The sequence below is a fragment of the Lissotriton helveticus genome, chromosome 9 (assembly GCF_964261635.1).
Source record: "Lissotriton helveticus chromosome 9, aLisHel1.1, whole genome shotgun sequence".
In the NCBI taxonomy this organism is placed as follows: Eukaryota; Metazoa; Chordata; class Amphibia; order Caudata; family Salamandridae; genus Lissotriton; species Lissotriton helveticus.
In genome coordinates, this window is record NC_136070.1 from 1,163,774,479 (window position 1) to 1,163,796,511 (window position 22,033).

The following is a 22,033-nucleotide window of genomic DNA, read 5'->3' on the forward strand; positions in this document are numbered from 1 at the left end:
GGGAGGGTAAAAATTACTATTGCCACTCCAGTGAGTACAACAGTAGGGAAAGCGTTGGATAGCGTAGGGGTAAAAATTACTATTCCAACTCCAGTGAGTGCAACAGTAGGGAAAGCGTTGGATAGTGTAACGGGTAAAAATCACTTTTCCCACTCCAGAGAGTGCAACAGTAGGGAAAGCGTTGGATAGCGGGAGGGTAAAAACTACCATTCCCACTCCAAAGAGTGCAACAGTAGGGAAAGCGTTGGGTAGCGGGGGTAAAAATGACTATTCCCACTCCAGAGAGTGCATCAGTAGGGAAAGCGTTGGATAGCGGGGGGGTAAAAATTATTAATCCCACTCCAGAGAGTGTAACAGTAGGGAAAGCGTTGGAGAGCGTAGGGGTAAAAATTGCTATACCCACTCCAGTGAGTGCAACAGTAGGGAAAGCGTTGGATAGCGTAGGGGTAAAAATTACTGTTCCCACTCCAGTGAGTGCAACACTAGGGAAAACGTTGGATAGCGTAGGGGTAAAAATGACTAATCCCACTCCAAAGAGTGCAACAGTAGGGAAAGCATTGGATAGCGGGGGGGGGGGCTAAAAATTACTATTCCCACTCCAGAGAGTCCAACAGTAGGGAAAGCATTGGTTAGCGTAGGGGTAAAAATTACTATTCCCACTTCAGTGAGTACAAAAGTAGGGAAAGCGTTGGATAGCGCAGGGGTAAAAATTACTATTCCCACTCCAGTAAGTGCAACAGTAGGGAAAACGTTGGATAGCGTAGGGGTACAAATTACTATTCCCACTCCAGAGAGTGCAACAGTAGGGAAAGTAATGATTCAATATTAAAATAAAATAAAATTAATTTTCAATAACAATAAAAAATAATTAAAAATAATTACCAAGTAATAAAAATGTATTACCAATTAAAAAAATTACTTACCAATTAATAAAATTTAATTACCAATTAATAATTCATTATCAAGCAACTAATTATCAATACATATAAATAAAAATAAATATTAACTTTATTACAATTAAATCTCTTCCCACCCTATTCCCCTATAAACCCACAACCCACTCCAAATAAATAATACAATTAACATAATTATCAATTAATCAATTAATAAAAATGAGTTACCAATTATTAAAAATGAATTAGAAATTAATTAAAATGAATTACCAATTAATAGAAATTAATTACCAATTAATAAGTAATTATCAATCAATTCATTATAAATACATATAAATAAAAATTAATATTTAATTTACTATAATTAAATTACTTCCCACCCTGTTCCCCTATAAACACACAAACCACTACGTGATTAACTTACACAAAAATTAAATTACATAACATTCATTACAAATTAAACATACATAAAAAATGTATACATAATTTTAACATATATACTACCATACATAACACTAAAAAAATTCGATATTATGGAAATTGATATTTCAAATTCGATATTATGGAAATCGATATTTCCTACCCCAAAATCGATATTCTGACTAACTATATTTTGTTAATTTGATATTCTGTCCTATCTGTATTTTGGAGTCGATATTCTGTCCATTCTTTATTTTGGATTTTATATTTTGGTTGTTTACCAGCTGGCACACACACAATTAAGTTTAATATACGCGATTGAGACATACAGACCTCAGTCCTATGTCAAATCTACAGTGTATGTTATTCCAATGCGCAGAGTCTATTAGGGATATAGGAACCACAGTACAAGACCAGGACCTGTAAGGTAAATATCACTTGTGAACCGCAGCGCCATCCACTAAAGTAGCAGGGCAAAGATGGCTTCAGACCTACCGTGTGGAGCCTGGCTGTTGCAGTGACAGGTAAAAACCTTCCTTTTACATATTATTAAGTTACCTGTATGTAGGCTTCATAGCCCACAAGTCAACCGGCATGATATTTAAATGTGGGACATGTAGAAACATAATATAAACATGTTTCTGAAAGTAAAGCTGACCAGCGCCTACTGGACCTGTAATGGATGCTGCTTTTAGCCACTCTGGAAGTCTCTGTATGCCTTCTTGAGATCCTGGGAGACTTAGAAGTATACTCCTATGGTTGATTATGACTTAAAAGACGAACTCTGAAGGTAATGTATTTTGGTACATGGCTTCCATGTTGTTCCAAAAGTCAACATAGAGTACAAAATGAACATCACTTTCTATCACACAAGGCTCCCAGGGGTTCAGGAAGCCTTCCCATTTAACATAAATGCTAAATCTGGTAGTGAAATAGGTCACCCCTGACAATTGGAATTTAACCTTATATATCAAGGATTCACTTTTAGCTAAAAAGCACAAAAAAATACAGGTGCCACAAACAGCAGCCTCTCACATTCTGGCCATTCACATTGTTACCTTGTGCTAACGCTAACAGGCATAATATGAAATTACCAAAATTATCTGAGATTATGCTAGCGTAACAGAAATGTTTCCTAGGGCTATAAAGATAATAGTCTTAATCCCTAGCAAATTGAACTGTTTATAAGATTACGTTTGGAGTTTTGTAGAGTGGAGCATATTACATTCTGAACACTTTAGAGTTCCGCATTGTGAATTGACAAATGGGTAGTTAGATCCCATCCAGTATTTCTCAATCCCTAAAGCAATACTCATTATAATTTTCCAAAATGAGTCTGGACAATTTCATATAATTATGCGTAATTTTACATGTTTTCTTAGAAATGTCATGCAATTAGTCAAAAGGAAATTTTGGGAATTTCACATCTATAACAGTTCATCCTCCTTAAATCAATGAACAAAGGGCCTGATTCACAGAACTAATCTGAGACAAAATCCTAAATTTACTACTTTTGGTATTCACTGAATGCACTTGCTACTTTTGGTTAGACTTACTACTTTTGGTTAAACGTACTACTTTTACTTAAACTTACTACTTTTGGTATTCACAGGAAGCTTTTAGTAGTAGTAAACTAAATTTACTACTACCAAATGCCTTCTGTGAATACCAAAAGCAGTAAGTTTAACCAAAAGTAGCAAGTTCAACCAAAAGTAGTAAGTGCATTCTGTGAATACCAGCAGTAGTAAGTGCCTTCTGTGAATACCAAAAGTAGTAAGCTTAGGATTTTGTCTCAGATTAGTTCTGTGAATCGGGCCTAATTTCTCTTTCAGAAAAGAAGTGATTTAAATTAGGCCTTTTGTAACTCACTGAGGTAGGACTCAGTAATCTATTACGGTGTATGTTTATAATATGTCTAATATAAATAAAACCTTTACACAAAAGAGATATATTTGTGACTGCAGCAATTATCATAATTTGAATATAGTGGATGTTCAGCTAAAATACCTATATTTTGCTGCCTCTGAATTGAGACAGCAATTTAATACTGCACTAGAATCACACGTTCACCTAGACACATGTTTCATATATAGCTACTGAAAAGGCAACTATGGAAATAAACTATGAAAACAAAACAACCACTTCCAATATGTTTTTTATATCTGGATTAAGGCCCTGGTTATGAGTTCAGCAGTCTGAACACTAGACTACTGCTGTGGCTGTCAGGAGAATGTTGCCAAGCGTGTGGCATCCTGACCACCGGGCTGGTGGTGTGTCGGAGACAGTGGCACAGTGGCAGCATGCTTTAGGCCATAAAGAGAACCTTAAGCACATGCCACCGCAATGCAGCACCACTTGCACATCGAGCGCATTGTTGCCATGCACCATGTTGTGCATGCAACACAGTGCGCACAAGACAGTAATTGCATAGGGAGAGGGCACAACATGTGTCCCAACCACAATTTCCAAGGGGATAAACTGCCCTTGAGAGTGTACTGTTTGGGGCACCTTCCCTGCCTTTCTGCTGAACTTTTCATGTCAGGGACCCAGCATGAAAAGGTTGGTGGAAAGGTAGGCTGTGATCACCATGGTGGGCTGGCATCGGCACCGCCTCCATGGACTGTCACTTTCCCCACTGCCGCTGTCCTGGGATCCAATATCTTGGGGGTAGCGGTGGTCTTGTGGCACGGTCCTTGTAATCAAGCAGTTGGGCCACCAACAATTGTCCGGCAGTCCCAAGACCATTGTATTCGTAATCAGTCCATAAGTGCCTGGCAAGCAGCCCAGGGCAGTTTTCAACATTTATTTGCTACCAGCTTTTCTCATTTGTTTCCATATTTTGAAACCAAATAATGAAATGGCTCTACTGTTACATAATAAAAAGTGCACTAGTTGAAAATGTATTGAGTAAAAAGCAAATGTATTACACAATATCTAGATATCACACAAATATATGAATCTAGGAAAAGAAACATTTGCCTGTCTAGATCAAGATTATAGCAGGTTCACTCCGCTGGGTCAGCTTAAATTGAAATATTTAACATTTAGAGTGTTTTATATTTCTATTTATGAATTTAAGGGAACTTGGAGGTACCTGTTTGTTCCTGGGAGTCTTCACGGCCGGGCTTTGCTCCGCCGAAGCGCCGCACCAGCCACCAAGGGCCGGGCCTTGCTCCGCCTGCTTCCCAGCCGGGCTTGGCTCCGCCGGGCCTCTCCTTCCACCAGCGACGCCCACAAGAGCGCCAGGAGGCGCATAAAGGCAGCGCCAGGGCAGAGCTCAGTGGGGGTACCTGTTTGTTCCTGGGAGTCTTCACGGCCAGGCTTTGCTCTGCCGAAGCGCCGCACCATTCACCAAGGGCCGGGCCTTGCTCCGCCTGCTTCCCGGCCGGGCTTGGCTCCTTCGGGTCCCTCCTTCCACCAGCGACGCCCACAAGAGCGCCAGGAGGGGCATAAAGGCAGCGCCAGTGCAGAGCTCAGTGGGGGTACCTGTTTGTTCCTCGGAGTCTTCACGGCCGGGCTTTGCTCCGCCGAAGCTCCGCACCAGCCACCAAGTGCCGGGCCTTGCTCCGCCTGCTTCCCGGCCGGACTTGGCTCCGCCGGGCCCCTCCTTCCACCAGCGACACCCACAAGAGCGCCAGGAGGCGCATAAAGGCAGCGCCAGGGCAGAGCTCAGTGGGGGTACCTGTTTGTTCCTTGGAGTCTTCACGGCCGGGCTTTGCTCCGCCGAAGCGCCGCACCAGCCACCAAGTGCCAGGCCTTGCTCCGTCTGCTTCCCGGCCGGACTTGGCTCCGCCGTGCCCCTCCTTCCACCAGCGATGCCCACAAGAGCGCCAGGATCCACCAGGACGTCCCATCGTCTCAGGTTGTGGTTCGATTCTAGAACCCTTGGGCAGATACATAGATTTTTTTCTAAAACCTTTGGCTAAAGCTACACAAACATACCTCAGAGACACTCTCCATACCATCAATATCATTGAAAATCTTCCATTTGATTCTGAACATCAAATTCTTGCCACATGTGATGTGGCCTCCCTTTACACAAGCATTCCCCAAGAGGAAGCGCTTGCAGTTATAACCAAATATCTACAACAGAGACCCGCTCCCATGCAAGTACCAACAGAATTCATCATCGCACTATTACGGATAGCAATGACCAAAAACTTTTTCATGTTTAGAAACCAATTCTATTTACAAACCCATGGAGTGGCGATGGGGGCTCCTTTCGCCCCGGATGTGGCAATTTTATACATGGCAGCATTTGAGGACGACACTGTCCTATGTGCACATAACCCATTCAGAGATCAATTGCATCTCTGGATGCGTTATATTGATGACATTTTAATCATTTGGAATGGAGATCAACTACAACTATCTGCTTTTCATACATGGTTAAACCAACAGCTACCCCACCTCCAATTTACGATCGAGTCCTATAACCAACAAGTGAACTTTCTCGATATCACCATCTATGATGATCACGGGACTTTGCTTACCACTCTGTATCGCAAACCGACTGAGAGAAATTCTCTACTGCAGTACGACAGCCATCATCCCCGTGCCCTTCGCGACAACTTGCCTTTTGGACAATTCCTAAGGATTCGCAGGAATTGTTCCAATAAAGAACATTATCTGGAACAATCGGATGATCTGTCCAATCGCTTGAAACAACGAGGGTACCCCAGAAGATTAGTCTCAAAAGCCCGCAAAAGATCCTGGTTCTACCCACGTGACGAACTATTAACTCAAAAAAACGTGTCAGCCAGGCACAAGATCGACTAGTCTGTGTCACCACATTTTCAACTAAGAGCAACAAGATCAAACGCATTGTTAACCAGCATTGGAAACTCATCTCTGACGACCTTAATCACTCTGGAATACCACTGCATGCATTTAAGAAAGCAAAGAGTGTCAAAGACTTTGTGGTACGTTCTCTTCTTCCAACCCCTGATGAACCTACCATAACATCATTATGGAATCTTCCACCAGTAATTGCCCATTTCAGATGTGGTAACTGCAAAGCTTGTGAAACAACGTTGCAGACAAAAGAATTCGAGCACAATCACCGCAAGATTGTGTTGAAAACATTCAGTAACTGCAATACCCCAAATGTCATTTATGCCATAGTGTGCCCATGCAATTTAATTTACATCGGTCAAACACAACAGAGGGCAAAATTGCGGATCCTCCAACATATGAGCAGGATCCGCTGTGAGATCCAAGGTGCTCCTCTAGCTGACCACTTCAAATCAGCATCTCACTCACCAGAGAGTCTCAAGTGGGTGATAATTGAAAAAGTAACTCTGGGTCCTCGTGGGGGCAATATTGCAACCATCTTGAATACCCGTGAACTCAAATGGATGTTTTTATTTAATTCGATTCAAACAGGTCTTAATGAACACGACAGTTCATTCTCTCAGCTGACAACCTTGCCTTAAATTCTACTCAATTGCTGTCTACTTATGGCCAATAATATAGGTGTCCTCTAAATGTTATCCACATGTCCCTATTTTCTTTATATAAGTAGATACTTAGGTGTTATGTCCACATCTATACAATTCCCCCAGTCTGAAACTATCTGGCAAAGATCTATCATCTGTCACTGATCCAATTGGGCCGCTGAGGTTTTTACCGTCATGTGACAGGTACACCTCTAATATCCATCTCTGGTGACACTGACTTTAACTCGTTGCTAATGGGCATTACACCATCCATATGTTTTTCTTTGAATGTTACCTACTTGCTCTATGAATATATAACAAGGTGATGTTTTTACGGTTATTGAATTTGTCCTGTCTGTTAATATCTGGCTCATTTTGATCATCTATCACTGATCCAATTGAGGTTTTTACTGTCATGTGACAGGTACACCCCAATATTCATTTTGGTCACACCGATTGTAATACGTTGTTAATGGAGTATGGTTCTACAAATAATGTCTAGTTCTGAGTTCATCCGCTGTTATAGATATGACTATCAATGTGTAACATCAACTTTACTTAATATTTTTCAAACACCGTAAACTATGACTCCTAATTTCGATAATACCATGATCTATGGCTATTACGAATTGTCGTGTCCCTTGTTATAACAATGGATGTCTCTTAACATTCCGACTTTATGTGGCGAGTTGTCCCTCAATCCTCTTTTTACCATTTCCATTAATTCGTCATGATCACGTGACCTTGTCTCCAAGGTTACCTACCAAATAGGAAGCGCGCAATCACTCTCCTTAGCTGCCGTGAAGACGCCGGTTGCAATTTTTGCCGGTCCTGATTTGATTCCCGGTAAGCCAGATTGCCGTTTTTTTATTTTTCTACTAGTCGTTGGAGCTCTGTTCCAATCTAAGCTCTATCTAACTCGCATAATGTCCTTCCTCCCCAGCGGGCGACTCTGATTTTTCCTAGCGCCCCCTCTGTTTTTCTCGATCAGCAGCGCCAATAATGTTTTGGACTAATACGACGCGTACTTGAAGACTCGGTAAGCCGTAATTATGGTTTCAACTATACGGTATCCTGCTAATCACAGTACTTATTTCTGATGCCAGTTCCCCTTGATTCCCTAGAGCAAGGTGACACCTGATTGATTTTCAGAGCACCTTTGCGTTTTCCGAATTCCATCGCTTCCGAACCTTTCTTGGGGGACGACCATGACATGCACGATAATTTCTGGTAAGCCTATGTATGTTTCCTATCAATTGCTATCCTGCCAATCCCTGGTCATTTATCTGATGTCAGGTCCCCTTATTTTCTCAGAGTAACGTCTGATTTCCACTGCCCCACGTCCCCGGGCCCCACGTGACTCTCACCACGACGCGATTCTTTATCTACCAGATGTAAGTCCGCTTGAATTATCAGCACATTGGCTGTGTCCTGAAATAAATTCATTGAAATTAGTAATACATATACCTATCAATTATGTATACTCTGTAGATGGTCCAAGTCTACATATGGAATCCAATTATGATGTGAGATGATGAGCACCGACTAACTAGGTAGGCTCTTCCCTCAGTGTGTGCCATTTTTTAACTTTAATCTGAATGCCTTAATTATTGTATGGCTGCCATATGAGATTAATAATTCATACTCGTTTAATGGTATTAATAGGTTACTAGTCCCAACACCGTCCTGATGAAGACCCCGCCGCAAGGGTACCAATAAATCCTGCATCATTTGAGGGTCGAAACGTCGACAACTTTTCCTTGCTTTACAGCCCCTATTGTCAATGTTACATAAGTGTATTTTGTGGGGCATGTATTTTTAATGATTGTCTAGATTTATGATCATCAGAACATATCAATATATATGTTATTCTGTTCAATTTCGTTTTGTTTTTAATGTCACTCCCCTATCCTACACAATCCTCACTTTTTCCTGTTCCCTTGGTTCTTGGGCACTAGTCAACCGTCTTGAACTGATCTCGATTTGATACTATATATTGGTTGTGTCTACTCTGTGATTAAAACATTGTAGACTCATTTTTTATAGTAGCATTATTATTTAATACGCATAATTTGTTCATTTTCTCTGGGACCCCTTTCTCAGTACTTAAATATGACCCAGGTCCCAGTGATTCTCCTTGGGTAAACCCCCTCTCCTTTAACAGGAGGCGCATAAAGGCAACGCCAGTCACTCATCCCGCGGGACGCGCCGGGCGAAGCCCGGGCAAAGGGCGGGCCCTCTGAGGCCCTCAGAGACCGAAAGAGACTAGACTGGGCCCCACCCGTTGGACTTCATTAGTATTCCAGCAAAGGTAGTACCCTCTCACGTTATATTATAAAGTGTAGCGGTTTGTACTTCCAGATGGAGGGTAAAAGTAAAAGTAGAGCTGTGGTTAAAAAGACACCTATGCATACACGTTCTACTACTAGAAAACTTACATCGGCGCCAACTCCACTACCCACTTTAACCGCCATCGATAGAATGCTGCAGCAAACAATTGGGGTTGTTGTTAATGCGATCGAAAATACTGAAAGAAGACTATCATTACCACCTAGCAGATGTTTAATAACCCAATTGCCACAAGTAGCTAATACACCTGCAAATATTACAAACGAAACAACGTCATCACATGACTCCCTTTTATTACAATCTTTTGCAGGCCTGCCAGGGAATGACCAAAATCGGATTGCTGTACCACAACCTTTAGAACCTATTGGTGCACAGACATAATATCGACTCCAAAATATCGTCTGGACAGAATATCGAGTTTTAAATATCGTTTGGAGAAAATATCGACTAGACAGAATATCGACAGCCAAAATATCGTTTTTAAGGTAAGTGAAGTAATATCGACTGTAAATAATATAGACAGTGAAAATATCCAAGTATATAATCTAGATAGTAAAAAATATAGTTTTTTAAATAATATTTAATTATTTATAGTGTGTTTATGTTATAATATGTGTGAAAAGTGTCAATTTTTTTTTTTTTTTTTAATTAATTATTTTTTTAATTATTGTGTAATTTAATTCTGTAGCGGGTTGTGGGTTTATAGGGGAATAGGGTGGGAAGTAATTTAATTATAATTAATTAAATATGTAAATTTATTAATTGGTAGTAATAATTAATTAATTGGTAATTAAATAATATATGTTAATTATTTAAAATTTAATTGGTAATTAATTTTATTTAATTGATTAATTGCTAATTATGTTAATTAAAATAATTTATTTTCTCTAGCGGGTTGTGGGTTTATAGGGGAATAGGGTGGGAAGTAATTTAATTATAATTAATTAAATATGTAAATTTATTAATTGGTAGTAATAATTAATTAATTGGTAATTAAATAATATATGTTAATTATTTAAAATTTAATTGGTAATTAATTTTATTTAATTGATTAATTGCTAATTATGTCAATTAAAATAATGTATTTTCTCTAGCGGGTTGTGGGTTTATAGGGGAATAGGGTGGGAAGTAATTTAATTATAATTAATTAAATATGTTAATTTAATAATTGGTAGTAATATTTAATTAATTGTTAATTAAAAAATGTTTGTTAATTAATTAAAATGTAATTGGTAATTAATTTTATTTAATTGATTAATTGCTAATTATGTTAAATGAAAGGGGTATTTTTAGGGTTCAGGGTCAGTTTTTAGTTTTTGGGTAAAGGGGTATTTTTAGGGTTCAGGGTCAGTTTTCAGTTTTTGGGTAAAGGGGTATTTTTAGGGTTCAGGGTCAGTTTTTAGTTTTTGGGTAAAGGGGTATTTTTAGGGTTCAGGGTCAGTTTTCAGTTTTTGGGTAAAGGGGTATTTTTAGGGTTCAGGGTCAGTTTTTAGTTTTTGGGTAAAGGGGTATTTTTAGGGTTCAGGGTCAGTTTTCAGTTTTTGGGTAAAGGGGTATTTTTAGGGTTCAGGGTCAGTTTTCAGTTTTTGGGTAAAGGGGTATTTTTAGGGTTCAGGGTCAGTTTTCAGTTTTTGGGTCAAGGGGTATTTTTAGGGTTCAGGGTCAGTTTTCAGTTTTTGGGTAAAGGGGTATTTTTAGGGTTCAGGGTCAGTTTTGGGTTTTTGGGGTAAATATACAATATTGCCTATTATTTAATTAAATGTTGTTACTATATATATATGTTTTAAGAAATATGATTAAAAATATATTTTTTTTTTACTTTCATTAAATATTTAATTATTAAAAGTTATTTTAAGTATTGTTAATTATATTTTAGTAATTAATTTTTTATATTAATGTAATTAAACATTGTTTTTAGTAAAGTCGATATTTTTTACAACGATATTTTTGTAAACGATATTTTGTAGTCGATATTTTTGTACTTACCTGTTTGTACATACAAACTCGATATTTTTGTAGTAGATATTTTCACCTCGATATTTTGGGTACTCGATATTGTGGTAGTCGATATTCTTTCAGTGATCCGAACCTATTGTGTTCTCCGCTAGGGAGAGTAGATTATCACTTACGACCAACTTGACAACAAGTGTCATGCCGCTACCCATAAAATTGAATGATGTGTCTAATGATATAGGGGAGTTGGATGACAGTGATATTAATGGTGTTACCCCTATTGCAGATTCAACCAGCCCTAGTTTGCCAAATAGTACAATTGACCACGGGCATGCCCGGCTCAAAAGGAAATCTACTTACAGCAGAAAAGTGTTGGTAGTCACCAAGCAGGGCAAGAGATATAGACGTAAAGGGAAGAGAGTATCCCAAACTGCAATAGACCATGAGAGGGAGGGTGAGGTACACCAAAATAGTGGTAAAATACATTCAAAGGAAAAAATAACCCCAACCAGTTTTGAGGGACTGGTGCAACATTTAGAGAAAATGATAAAATCCTATATTGCACCAGTAACTGAAATCTTAGAATCTCTAAATAATAAAATAGAGAATCTGGAAAAACTGGGCGTAGCTAATTTAGACATTCTAGAACATCTGGGCACACAAGTTAAGTACCCCACAGTTAATGCACCGCCCAATAAAAATACGCCAAGTTTGGCAATCAGAGTTCCTAGTGTACCGACCACGGTAGTGAACTTGGTAGCAGCCACAAGTGGAACAAATACATTAACAACTGCTGCCCCAAATATAACAACTGCCCAGAAAGTTGCTGGAGGTCAAAGGGAGACAGGTGGTCGCACTCATAACAACAAGAACTTGTCGGTCCCCAGGCGCCACACTAACAATATCATCCCTGCCACAATTAACTTACCACCGGAATGCAGACCATATGTAGCTATCCTTGCAAATGTACCCAAACTGCAGCCTACTCAATTTGAAAATCAGGGAACCCTGAAAAACAAAACCTTGCACTGGCTTGTGAAAAATTGTGGTTTCCCAACGCGAGGGGCTAGCCAGATTAATTCCACTCAGAGGGTAGGATGGGTGGGCCCAAGTAAAAAAGAGATAAATGGGGATTGCATAGTTATAAACTACAGGACCACTGAATGGGCGAGAGATTCGATTCTAAATGCCCCTATACCATCAAACCATGAATACAACACCACGCTGTTCCTCCTTGATTATTTCTATAGGAACCAATTAGGAAGACAAACTACAACGCAGCCTTTCAAGCATCCCAGAGCTATACACATCAACAGGCAATGTCCCGCAGAGATTCGCCCTCCGCCCCCTGGTTCTCTGAGGAACTGAGGGTGCAGAAATCCGCCTGTAAAAAGTTAGAGCGACTTTAGAGGGCGGACTATTGCAGCCGGGCAAGGGCCCGCTATAAGGCCGCCATCCGCGCTCTGCACAAATCCATAAAAAGTGCAAGGAAACTTTTTTTCTCCACTTCCATCCAACAAGCAGAACACTCTTCTAAAGAAGTGTTCAAGATAGTGGAGTCTTTCTTTAAACCCAGATGTATTGAGCTGGAAGTGACTCCGTCAGACAAACTCTGTGGTACTATATCTGAATATTTTGAGAATAAAATTCTGAAAGTATCTGACTCTTTTACTCCCGCAGCATGCACTGCCAAATCAGATGTAATGGAGCATAGAGCGCCGCAACTAACTCTGAGTCAATTTCAACCAGTCACACGAGATGCCGTTTTGTGGGAAATCAACAGATGCAAGTCGGGATCTCCTGATGATCCCTGTCCACCTAAACTCTGGAGTTTGATGGCAGAGTTTGTGGCACCTATTCTCCAACACATATGGAATGCGTCCACTTTTTCCGGAGTGTTCCCAGAGTGCTGGAAGCACGCAACTATACTACCGTTGAAAAAAAAGCCAAACGGGGCCCCAGGAGGTTTGAGTAATCTTCGTCCCATTTCCTTACTGGCTGCACCGGGCAAAATGCTTGAAAAATTAATCCAGAGACAACTGAATAAATTCACGGAGGACAGCAACGTTCTCCATGAAACACAATCAGGTTTTAGAGCTGGCTTCAGCACCGAGACCGCCCTGATTGAGGTGGCTGAGTCAGTCAGGTGGTCACTGGATTCAGGAGCATCAGCAATGCTGGTGCTCCTGGATCTATCGGCCGCCTTTGACACGGTGGATCACGACAGGCTATTACAATGCCTGTCTGAGATCGGCCTCCAAGCTCAGGCACTGGGCTGGCTTCACTCCTATCTGTCTAATAGATCGCAGAAGGTGGCCTTGGGCACCTTCTCCTCAGACTCTAGGAGATTGAACTGCGGGGTCCCACTGGGCTCTGCCCTGAGCCCGTTGCTTTTTAATATTTATTTGGCCCCGCTGTTCACGCTGATTGCCAACTGGGGAGTCACCGCAATTTCTTACGCGGATGACACCCAGTTGGTTTTCCCATTCTCCGAGGTTTCCGAGGCAGCCTTTTCTAACTGTAAGGGCTGCCTTCGAGACATAGCCTGCTGGATGAATACCAACAAGCTGAAGCTTAATGCGGGCAAAACAGAGGTGATCTTCTTTGGCACAAGCACCCACCCCCACGCTGAGTTTTGGTGGCCGGACGAGATGGGTCCCGCACCATCTCCCAGCATAAAGGCAAAAAATTTGGGGGTTACATGGGATAATGGCCTGTCTTTTGCCCCTCAGATACAGAAGGTTGTCGGAGGATGCATAGGCAAACTGAGGAGCCTACGCAGATTCCTCCAACTGCTCCCGGTGAGCTGCCGCAAAACGATCATCCACGCCACGATTACTTCAAGGCTGGATTATGCCAATGGCCTTTATTTAGGTCTCCCGAAGTTTCTGCTGCAAAAGATGCAAATTGTTCAGAATTCGGCGGTCAGATTACTCACGCAGGTCTCTTTTAGACATCACATCTCTCCTCATCTGCGTATGTTGCATTGGCTACCTGTGGCAAGTCGCATAAAATTTAAGGCGCTCACCTTGGCCTATAGAGCCCTCTATGGGACATGCCCAAATTATTGTAAAAAACGACTGCCTAGATACTCTCAGGTCAGACTTCTAAGGTCTAGCTATAAGGTCCATCTCCAAGTCCCGCGAGTGAAAAGGGCGCGTTTGGGTGGCAGAGCCTTTTCCGTTAGTACGGCATTGCTCTGGAACACCCTGCCACAGGAAATTCAAAAAGCACCTTCTGAACCCTGTTTCAGAAGTCTTTTGAAAACATGGCTTTTTACGCACTAATTTCGTCTCTTTGCACTATGACTCGCACTGTTCTTGCTAGCGCCGGGACACTTCCTACGGAGGTAGCTGTATGCGCTCTATAAAACTCAGTATTATTATTATTATTATTAACTACCCCAATGTTCCCCCCATTCCATCTTCATTGTATAATATATATGACAACTTTACGGTTCCGATTTGTAACAGATTTCAGGTGTTCAACTCACTAGAGGAGAACGATTGACTGAATGTACCATCCATGGTCTCACTTCCTGACATTGTTGTATCTGGTGACATAGCTACAATCAAACAAGAACAAGAGCAAGGGGGCCAAAGTGGGGTAGATGATGTAACCAAGTTAAATTTAAACTTGACTAGTACTGAACAATGTATAGACAATGATGCAATTGTGACAAATGTAAATATACCTATAGATACTAATATGACTGAGATTCTAGGAACATCACCTTTGTCCAATCATCCTGAGGATACACAAGACACCCCTGTCGATTCTCTTATGGTCACCACTTTGAATATAGCGGGAATTGCCGCTAAACTTTCTACCCCATTTTGGGAAAATTTCATTATACAGGGGTATGATATAATATGCCCGCAAGAAACGTGGCACAGAGATCAAATACAAGTTGATGGTTACACCTCTTATAGCGTGGCTGCAGTGGCATCCAAGGCTGGCAGAGCAAAGGGCGGCCTGCTGACTTTGGTTTCCACTAAATTAACAGAATTTAATGCAGGGGGATATGTGGAGGTGGGTGAGTACGCGTCAGTATTGCGATTAACACATAGTAAAGGTAGGGATCTAGTTATTGTGAATTATTATAATAACATTGTGGGGCCAAATCGGGGTAAGATTGTCCCAGATATTGAGTGTGCAATAGAAGAAACAATCGCACGTTCAAATAAAACCCCTGTAATACTCTGGGTAGGAGACTTTAATATCCAAGCATGTAGTCACGCCCAGAAGGGGATTTGTGGCCATCGAGAAGAGCATCCGGGTGGTGACAGCACTATCTTTAATCACTTCCCCCACAGTAATTACGGTAGTGCACTGAACAACCTGGTAGCTAAATTAAATCTGGAGCTACTAGAGTGTACAAAGAACAAAAAAAATGAAAAACGCCCAACATTTAGAGGGAGAGATGCCCACTCAAACATTGATCATATTTTGATGTCCAATGGTTCAGTCTACTCCAATGTCTGGGTAATAGAGCAACCAGTGAGTGACCACAATAGTATATCAGTGGAATTAATGGGTTGGGGCCCAAAAATAAATGTGTATGGTAGACCCGTCCAAGGGATCACGGCCGAGAGACCAAACGGCACGAGGATCAAATGGACCAAAATAGACCCTAATAAATTGATGATGGATACTATCAGTAAATGTAGTAGAGAGGTTGACTATTGCCTAGCGCCTAATGTGATCGCATCCACCTTACTTTCTAACTTTTTGAAAATAACGAATACTGTTGAGAAATCTCTGGCCGTAAGAAATAATAAGCCTAAAAGGAAGAAAACGATGTGGTTTGACAAGCACTGTGCTCAGACACTAAAAAAGTTTAAAACAGCACTTGATGATAAACCAAGAGATAATGATAGAATTAGAGAAGAGCGATATAATTATAAAATTGCCTTAGCATCCAGAAAAAAAGAGTTGTAAAACGATGCGTGGTATAAATTAGATATGGCTGCCGAAACAAAAGACCACAAATTATTCTGGGAAACTATAAATGGTCCCTTTTTAAAGAATGACAATATTCCCGAAGTCAGTTCTCATGTTAACTGCCACGCATGGATTGTTCATTTTTCAGAAATTTTTAACTCTGCTTTTAATCTAGATGGGTCCATTTTAAATACTGACATAACACCATGCCCTAAATGGCAGAAAATGCAGTTGCTTTTAACTTTGGATGAAGTTACAGAGGCGATTAAAAATAGTAAGGGTGGTAAAGCACCTGGGCCCGATGGGGTACCCATGGACTTTTATAAACACGAAATGACTCTATGGGCACCCATATTGACACGCTATTTTAATGCGGCCGTGGAGGACAGCCTACCACTGACATGGGGACAGTCAATCATTGTGCCCCTTTACAAAAAAGGATCCAGGTCCGAAGCTCGAAATTATCGCCCCATCTCATTTCTGGACTCGATAGTCAAAATCCTCAGTCGAGTCCTACTAGTGAGATTGGAAGCCTGGGTTGAGGAAAATGACATCTTATCCCCAGTACAGTATGGGTTTCGTAGGGGGATGGGCACAATGGAGCAGTGCGTGAACCTGGAACTCATAGTCGGCAAGTACACTAAAGCTAAGGATGGTAATCTTTTCTTGTGCTTTGCCGACTTGAGCTCAGCATTCGACCTGGTGGAACACGCACTGCTCTGGCCTACCCTGCTGGAGATGGGGGCCCCTACTGAAATTATCCATCTGCTTGCCAGGCTGTACAATAATTTGTCCAGTAAAGTTAGATTCGGAGCAGATGGAGAGTGTACCCCCTTTTTTAAAACCAGGAGAGGCATCCGTCAAGGATGTGTACTGGCCCCTCTCCTGTTCTCCCTTTTTATAAATCAAGTTGACCACAGCCTAAGACAGACCAATGCAGATGCACCTATCATTAATAGTAACCCAATCCCAATCCTATTATACGCGGATGACGCGGTCCTTCTTTCTAGAACTCATAATGGACTGCAGCACTTAATTAACCAGTTCCACGTATTTACTGAAAGTAGGAAGCTGAAAATTAACAAAGGGAAGACGGTTACAATGATATGTGGTAAGAAACCAAGAAAATGTAAGTCTTTTTTCCTAGACGGGGAGAGATTAGAATCTGTTAGGAGTTTTTGTTACTTAGGCATTACTTTTTCAGGAGACGGAAGATGGGCCAGTGAACAAAAAAGTGTTCTTTTCAAAATGGTTAAGAATACAAGTTGTATTTTTAGATTTGCTGCTAAATTAGGGGGCCGCAGAATTCATGAAATGTTGTCCATATGTGGGAGAGGTGTGGCGCCGCGGCCAGGGCGACTGACGCTGGAATCTGGGGATCAGGGTTCGATCCCCGGCTCCGGCGGCAGGTTAGCCCAGCACCATGCGACTCTGGGCAATAGCTTGCTTAATCTTCCCGACGGCCCCCAGCGCCTAGAGACCCTAACGGGTGATTGTGCGCTATACAAATGTGGATTATTATTATTATTATTATTATTTAAAGTAAGATGTATAACATCAGCCTTATACGGGGCCGGGGTATGGGGGTATGATGCCCAGAGTGCGAATTTGATCCAACGCGAGGAGAATGTGTTTTTAAAACGATTAATTTGCGCCCTGGCTACGGCCTCAACCGAGATAATACACAGGGAACTTGACTTGAATTATGTTAATGATTTAATTGTTTTACGTCCTTTGTCCCTATGGCGCTCAATTTGGGCAAAGGAAGAGACAAAGTTTACCCAGGATGTAATTACTGATTGTATTAAGCTCGAACGTCGATCAAATATTCCCTGGTTAAGCCACATACAACATTGGTACAAAACCCTGTATGGTCTAAATATTTTTAAAGACCCAATAACGGGGCCTACGCTGTCGAAGCGGGAGCTTAAAGTCTCATTCCTTAAATATATGGTCGGGATTAGGATGGAAAGATATGTCAAACAGAGTACGTTTAATCTCTACCTGGAATATAACATTAACGGAGGCTTCCAAACTTATCTTACTGTTGTTAGTATTAACTCCCACCGCTTTGTATTGAACCGTCTTCGGTTGGGAATTGTGCATCACTTAGTAGCATTCCCCGCGGCTAAGAAACCTGGTACCTGTCTCTGTCCCTGTGATGATAAATCCAAACAGAGCACTAGTCACTTTATGTTATCATGTAATTTTTATACTTCTTTTAGGAAATTTGATCTGAAACCCATCTTTTTAAAATACAATACGCGTGGTATTCAAACAGCAATGCAACTGATGTTTAATTTAGAGACCCCTGATGTATGTTTCCATGTGGCCACTTATATTTTAAAATTGCATTTCTGTTCGAAAATTCATTACTTTATGACTTCAATTAATGATGCATTTTCTGTATATTTTATTGTGCTGAAACTGAATATTTCATAATTTATACTACCATAGCTAGCAGAACATAGTGAGACAGATTCCCAAAGTATCTGGACTTGTGTTGCTAAAGGCACACTGCACTTTAGGAAGGATAGTTTTTGACACTCCGCACTTTATCATGCTAATTTGCACATCTATTAGAGACGGACAAACGCTGCTATTGTACATTGTACTTAGAAAAAAAAAATGGTATAGTTGTTTTGCACTTTATTCTGCCATGTTGCACATATTTTAGTGGAAGTATGCTTCATAGGTTTAATGCATCTGTAAGGATGACATAATTATTTTTGCACTTTAATATTGCTAAATTTGCACAGTTATAAGTAACCAAATGTACTTGGAACTGGTAGAAATTTGTCTCCATAGAAATTATGCATCTGTGAGGATGATATAATAGATTTTGCACTTTGATACTGCTAAATTTTGTACATACATCTGTAGACAAACGTACCTAAAAGCATTTTTAAGACTGTCGGACATGTGTCGTCATATGTATAATGTATTTACGCAACCTAGGTATTTGGAATCCAAATTGATATATATGTATGTTGTATTTAGTTATTTTTTTTTCTATGTTTGTTGCTATATGGTTGTATTTTTACATACCGAATAAAGCATCTTTGAATTGAATTGAATTGAGTGTTCAAAGGCAAGATTGCATGCCAGCTCTGTGGATATATAATGGACACCCATACAAATATACTATGCACTTGCCCAAAACTTTTGTATTTCAGAAAACTATACTTAAGTGCCATTTATAAAGAGACAAAAATAAGATGTACCCCTGCTGCAGTTAAATATTGTTTTAAACTCAAAGATAACTGTTTTATTATGAAAATTAATTACATTTTTTCAGTCCATACCTATACAATGTTAGGGTTTTGTGTTAAGTTAATCTTAACCATATTCTTACCTTATATTTATAACATTACAATGCATACCATTACAGTGCATGCTTCTACACGAGGTCATTACAACGCAAAAACCACTGCAACACATGATTTTACAATGAATACCGTTACAACGCAGTCCTATAGACCAGCATTATAACTAAAATTACAACGCACACCATAACAACGTATGCCATTACAACACATACCATTACAACGCAAATATAATGAACTGTAAAAAAAGATTATAAGAATCTCAAAGTTTTTTTGAAAAAAACTGTAACACTTCACTTTGAGAAATTAATTAGAAAACAAAATCGAGAAAGAACATTTACAGTATCTATCAAGGTTTTAAAAAACTATTCAAAATAACGCTGGTACAAAACGAAGCAGTGTCCTTTCTCTATTATTATTAATAACTCTGGATTCATTGATGTACCAAAATGGCTGCCATTCTAAACAAGCAACAACAAAAATGTATTTCCAAATATTAAATTTAGATACTTAGATTTAATTTCTAAATTTAAAATGCATATTTTAAAACATATATTGTTTTCAATCACCATTCAGCACCCAAAAACGTATAAATTGAGCCATCCACCATTTTGTGCTCAGTGGATCACTGACTTTCCAGGTGTGCACACGCATCGAAGCATGGAGAAAAAAAAGACAATTTGCTTTTGAACACTGCAACCTACAGATCAAGTAAGTAAAAGTGTCACATCAAACACACATAAACTAAAAGCCCTGAATATTTTGTAATAATAATTTTTTTATTAACCCACAGATTTCTGCCTCAGTCTCTCTAAAGACACTCAAAAAAGTAAGTGTATCTTAAATAAATTAACTGGTTTTATAAAACACCAGTTTTAATAATGTTTCATTAAAAATAAAAAATAAAATAAGTTACTAAGATTGTATTTAAAATTAATAATAGTAGTATGCCCTGGAGTGTCAATTAGAAAATTAGTGCTCAGAATTTACCTCAGGGCACATGGTTGTAAGTGAAGTGGGGCAAAATTATTGATTCAACACAAAAAAGTTTTTGCCTCAGAGAAGATGCTGTATGGTGGTGGGGGCAAAGTACTATTCCGACTCAGGTGTTTGCCTCAGGGAAGGTGCTGGATGGCGGTGGGGGAAAATGTATTATACCTTCTCCAACAAGCGACATCGTCGCTCCTTTTAAGAGAACCAAACTCAAACGCCCCCATGATGCTCAACGTTGGTTCTCCGATGAGCTGAAAACAAAGAAACTAGCACTCAGGCAAGCCGAGCTTTCTGGTGGGTTTACTGGAGAGACGCCGCAGCGAGCACTGTAATTATGTGCCGCCGACCTTGTTGAAAACCGAAGAAAGACTGTGAGACTTGAGCCACTGCTGAAATATATTTTTCTTTCTATCTGGGCGGACACAGTGAAGATATAAGAATTCTCGAGACTAGAGCCGAGACGGTGGTTCCTACCCCACCCTCTTGGGTGGTTGTGTGGGCTGGCCGGCGGTACCTGCACTAGGTTTTGCCAGGGCCGTGAAGATTAGAGTACCCATGTCCTGATGAAGCCTATATCATCTGGCTGAAACGCGACCGCGACTGCGTCGACACCTCTTACTTCGAATGGAGTCCCCTGTTAAAATTCAAGGAAGATTTGATTTTTTTCCCTAGGTGCACCAACACAAATGTAGGCTGGGTTGAGGTGTCAACCCCCTGGTGCTTTGGTTTTTGGGACTACCTTTTTGTTGTATACTCCACCCCTATTTAAGAGGAGGTACATATGTAAATTGGTGTGTATATATATTTGTATATATTTTTTGTCTTGAGGGTACAGAGAAGTGTTTTTGATATTGTAAATGTTTTGTATATTTGTATATATTGCACATGTGATGTGTTGTATATAGACTGTGTTATTTGTGCTGCCTCTCTGGCTGTCCGCTCATATATGTGTATATGAAGTAATATATACTTTTCCAGTGTATAATTCAAAAATCACAAGATAATTAATTGTTTCTTGTTCGATGATTAAAAGTGGATTGATCCCTTCAGTACCATTTATTTCTACTTTTTCATCCTTGGATGTCTCCTGCTCAGGTACGGGAGGGTGAGGTGGGCAGAACCCCTAACCATTTTTTCTAGTCAGAATTTACCTCAGGGCGCATGGTTGTAAGTGAAGTGGGGCAAAATTATGGATTCAACACAAAAAAGTTTTTGCCTCAGAGAAGATGCTGTATGGTGGTGGGGGCAAAGTACCATTCCGACTCCAACAGGTGTTTGCCTCAGGGAAGGTGCTGGATGGCGGTGGGGGAAAATGTACTATACCTTCTCCAACAAGCGACATCGTCGCTCCTTTTAAGAGAACCAAACTCAAACGCCCCCATGATGCTCAACGTTGGTTCTCCGATGTGCTGAAAACAAAGAAACTAGCACTCAGGCAAGCCGAGCGCAACTGGAGGTGAGCATATGCCCCAGATAAAAAAGCCACCTACATTACCCTTCTAAAAGACTATAAAAACTCCATCCTCCAGACTAAGGCAACTTACTTCTCCTTGAAAATTACGAATTCAGCCACTAAGACCAAGGACACATTTTCTATAGTCAACCAGCTATCACAACCCAACAGAGTGATAGCAAACCCTGTCCCCTCACAATCACTATGTGATTACCTGAACTCTTATTTCATGGAGAAAATTGCCACCATCAATAGCAGCATCCC

General features: G+C 40.3%; 1 long non-coding RNA gene across 1 annotated transcript in view; it reads left to right on the forward strand.

The window, feature by feature from the left end:
* LOC144783431 (uncharacterized) overlaps positions 1 to 20,152 on the forward strand; it is a 431,028-nt gene extending 410,876 nt beyond the window's left edge. The window contains exons 5-6 of the long non-coding RNA XR_013601437.1: positions 19,900 to 20,034; positions 20,117 to 20,152. This is a non-coding gene — a long non-coding RNA (uncharacterized LOC144783431). The remainder of the gene's footprint in view (positions 1 to 19,899; positions 20,035 to 20,116) is intronic.
* Positions 20,153 to 22,033: the final 1,881 nt, after the last annotated feature.